The following is a 5,007-nucleotide window of genomic DNA, read 5'->3' on the forward strand; positions in this document are numbered from 1 at the left end:
TATATATATATATATATATATATAACTTTAGCTTTCCAAGAGTCCAAAGTGCCAGCAACTGCAATTTAGGAGCTGCACACATTCAGCCCAATGCAGATGCAGATGGAATTTTTATTATGATAAAAGCAAAGGTTCGATGACAAATTGAAGTCTTCCTAAAATAAAAAAATATTAGGGGCAAGAACTCTAGATTTTTTTTAATAGTCATGCTTTTTATTCTCTATAAGTTTATAGTAAATAAGACAACAAATATCTGGTAACTTTTACTCAAAAAACTCAATCTGGCCGCAATAATTGAGTTAGTTTATTTCTAAGCAGAAAAAAAAAATTTGCTTCATGTTTTTGGATAAAGATATGTTTGTAGACAAAGAGCATGTTGCACTGATGTGGGAAACAGTTTGGAAAGCCCTGTGTTTTCAGTTTTGATGTTTTTGGATTGAAAATATACTTTTATTTATTCAGTTAAATAGTAATGTAATCAAACCAAACTAAGACGGAGGTGCATAAAGCAAATCTCTAAGAAAGAATCACTTGGCTTTGATTAATCTAAGTAATTAAAGCTTAAAAATGAGTTTGCCACTAACTTGGTAAGGTAGTTTGTTACTGTCATTCTTTTTTTAAATTGTATGTTTATGAAGCAGTAATTATATAATATTACTTGTAAGTTATCATTGCACTAACTAAATGAAAGCTACACTACTAAATACACCCATGTTTAATAAAATTACATATGATTATTCTTAGGTCTATGTTGATCTAATCAAAATAAATCTAATGTATTACACGTAAACCTGATATGCACTACCAAGTCTGCTTTTCATTTATCAAAGTGGCCTTTATTTGTTTTCCTATTTAATGGACTGTGGTTAATCTTACATTATCTGCATTCCAATCTGTAGGTCCTGTTAATCACACACTGTTACGCACTAAATCATGCCTGTGGTTCTCATGTAACTCCATGTCCTCACTTTGTAGGTGGACATTTACAGGTTTCTTTTAGGCCTGTAGGCAGATTACAGGGATATTACGTTGTTAAAATCCCCGGTTGAAACAACTTTTTATGGCCCCAGGAGTTGCTCTGGTTATCTGTCCCCAAGGACAGAGCAAATTGATGCTGGTAGAGAGGCTTTTAGGCTGTTCTGCTTTTTCTTCCACTCTAAAAGGCTCAGGACACTGATGAGGAACTTAGATATGGTATTTGGTGTCTCTAAATGTAAAATGACCAAAAAAGTAATTTAGTGTTCAGATAATATATTTAATTAAACAGAATTTAAAATAAAATTGAAAAACATTTTGGTCACTATGTGTAGCATCAATTCATAATTTACTTCTAAAATATTAATTAAAATTTTTTTATCACTTTCATGGATATAAGGTGAAAAAAATTTAGAAAAACAAAATAACTTAATAACTGTGAGTTTTAAAATGATCTGAAACTATATCAACATTTTATTGGTATTAAAATCACTGTAAATTTGTTTTCAATACAAAGCATTTATATTTAAACAGAGGAAACCTGAGATATTAATTTATCTAAAGATGTAATTTTTTTTTATTTCTGATAAAAATAAGTAAATAATGATTTTCTTTGTATTTAATTTTGCTGTTAGAAAAATAATAAACGTTAATCAAATAATCAAACAAAGAACTAAGCAATGACGGTACATTTGGATGATCTACGTGATTAAAGAAAAGAGAATAAATTTTGTAGATACATCCAGCATAAAGGAATGGTAAATAATTACAAAAAAATGTGAGTGTATCTAATTATGACAAATTTCCTCAAAAATCAATCATTTTCGTGAGCTTTTTATGTTGTTAAATATTTTCTGTGTACCTTTATGTATGTTTAACATGTTTATTGTGCTTGTCAAAGTATGAATATTATTAATACAACGCAGGTTATGTTTTGTATTAAATAAATATGAAAAAGAGGAATATTTGTCTCCTATCTCTGTTTCTCTCTGACCCAATCCACCATACAATATTCTTTTAGTATGTAGGAACCAGATTTTAACATGAATTTCTGCTAATTGTAATTTAGCTACAGTATTATTTTTACTAAAACACTTTATTATAAGAATTTATAACTCAAATAGTGTCTCACTGTTAAAGCCTGTTTTTATTGACATTTATGGTACAATTTTCATGACGTAATATCTTTCCATTTACAATAACATTTTGAAACTTGTGTCCTCCGTTTAGAATGTCAAACTTTTCCACCCTTGGATTTTTGGCCATGGAATGAAAAGTCTACCTCTGCTCCATGATGATATTTAAACATTGAACTCATACATTATGTTTATAAAGGGTATAATCTTTATGCTCTGCCAAATTCTTTACTAAATGATAATTTTAATACAGATGAAAGGGATTCCACAAAGGGAATGAACTCCCCCCTTTTGATTTTTAACATTAGAAGTTTAACCATTATCTAGAAAAGGCCCCCAGCATTTAGAGCAGGGACTATAAGAGTCTGCAGACGTCTCGGATCAGTGGGCTGAAGGGTCAAGGTAGAAGTGGTGACTTAACCAATAAACGAGATAAGGCTCGTTCTGTTTGTATTGCATGACTCTGCGCCCTCGTTCCACAGAGATATGCATCTTGTGTGTGCCTACCAAGGAAGTCCTGGGGCCATTAGACATGCTCCAATGTCCGTGGAGCATCTACATCGTTTTCTTGACCTTTTCAATTCAATACCCTGATTGGTCCTACACCCAGTAGTTTTTGACTCCTGATCACCAACTGATATAATAACTTACTAATTCTTCTACATAACACAAAAAGACAAGGATTTCTTGATAGAGTTTAACAGTATCGTAATTAATCTAAATCTGCTAAATTTATACTAAATATACTTATCAACACCAAAAAATGTAATTCTAAAGGCCTTGCCAATAAGGTTTCTAGACTCATGTTAATGTTACCAATAATGTGTCACACTAAGGTGCTTTGTTTTAGCTTGATGCTGTGCAAGCGGCATTACAAAAAGAACATGAGGGCTTTCGGTTGGTGGGTGGTTGGGGGTTTGGAGGTGGAGCTTATTTAAAAACATTCCTATCTGGGATTCCACTGTAGGCTAAACAAAGGATTGGACCTCATTAAGATAAGAACGTCCACAAAAGCAGACCAGTTGTTGTGTGACCATGCTGCCGTGGAGGTTGCCGAGAGGCAGTGGCCCATTTTTTTTTCTTTGCCAGTCTATCTCCAAATAGCTCTATGCCTTTCGACTGCATCGTATGTCTTTGTGAGTACCAAGCACGGTCATCAACATCCGCGGCCCAACAACCCTCCGTTCCCCTTCATCAAGTTCATGTTGCTCGTGGTCATGTGTGTACGTTAGGAGTTAGAGAACAATGATAAACACTGACAAACAAGCCGGGCTGTTTACTCGATGTTCCTCAGAGCAGAAATAACTCTGGGCTGCTGGAATAAGGAAACCGTTTCTGAAAAAGCAAAACAGAAACAAAACACTTAATCATACAAAGATGGAAGTTTAAGTTTACTTTTTCTGGGTCACATTATTATCTCTGTTTTTATTATTATTATTGATTAATTCATTAAATTAATGTTTTTTTTCTTTTACAATATTATTTCTTTTGCAATATTTCAAAAAACAACTTAGTCTTATTGTTTTTTTTTTTTACAGCTCTCATGACATTTGCATTTTCTTAATGGAAACAATGTGGATTTCTTTCAATACAGAATTCTTACACGTCTGAAAGTAAAAAAAAAAAACCTAACAAGAATCAATATAAAATATTTAAATACAGGTCAATATTTTATTCTGTATATTTCAAAAAGATTGTAGATATCTTTATTAAAAATAGTAATAAAAAATAAAATCTAGTTTAACAAGAAAAAGGCGATATTAAATATAGACTAACAACAAATCAATAAATCGGGGAAATACAAGTAACCATTGTTTGGATTAAATTCCTATTCTTTGATGTTTGTTTTACAAGCTACAGACAGCAGACACAGCAGTCCTAATAAAGGTTTGAACACCACAGCAGGTCCGTATTTTGTGCTTTTTTCAAAAGACTCCTTAAACATAACATCACAAAGCTTTGCCTTATTTTCCAACCTTGATATGACAAAAATATATGTATAGTTATATATCAGATATATTTATATGTCATATTTCACTTAACTCAGAACAATACAATAGTGCTTTATTTGATATAAAAACGTAAAGTAAAATATATTGTATGAAGCAGCTCTACAAACTATAGCGTTTAAAACAAGTCATTTTGTAAATTATTGTCATAAGGAATGTATTTTTAGTAGTAACAATATTATTTTCTGGATACAAATATCTATTTATTTTTTTTAGATTTAGTCTTTTATTTAAATGTAAGAGTCTAGAATGATCAAATCATTCAGAGTAGCAACGTGCTTCCCTGAACTGAACATAATTTTGTTCAAACCATCAGCAGGAAGCATGCAAATGCCGTCTGTTGACATCATCATCATCGCCACTAAACGCTGCAAGCCAACGAGCAAAGACTCTAAAATCATTAAGAGTATCAGGCATTTCTAAGCTTTGCTAGCTGAAAATACAAAGAAGCTTAGCTGCTAACTCACATTTTGTGAACTCTGAATGACTCTGGGTTCACAGAGAGGTTAGTGGATCAAAATTAGCTAAGACTTGCTGAGCTGACTGTGGCTTTCTAGTAACTGGCAGGCAGGCTCCACTAGGGGGCATTGTGCTTCCTCAAATTGGCAGAAGCTGTTATGATGAGCAGGGAGGGAAATGAATGAACAGAGAAGCAGAGTAAGAGAGATATGACCCTGTGATGAACTGCAAATCTGCTGGGAGCTCAGCGGGGCAGTGCTGACTGGTTAAATGCCAACCCTCCACCTGCGAGAAGAGAACAATGACAAAGATGCATCTGTATGCAAGAGAGCGACTGTTAGGTTTTTGCCTAACTGAATGTAATTCTCTTTGTCTACTAAAATCCACCCTTGGGATTTGGTTGTGGTTAATTATGCTAACACGTGGGT

This window comes from Cyprinodon variegatus, unplaced genomic scaffold, assembly GCF_000732505.1.
Source record: "Cyprinodon variegatus isolate N-32 unplaced genomic scaffold, C_variegatus-1.0 Scaffold164, whole genome shotgun sequence".
NCBI lineage: Eukaryota > Metazoa > Chordata > Actinopteri > Cyprinodontiformes > Cyprinodontidae > Cyprinodon > Cyprinodon variegatus.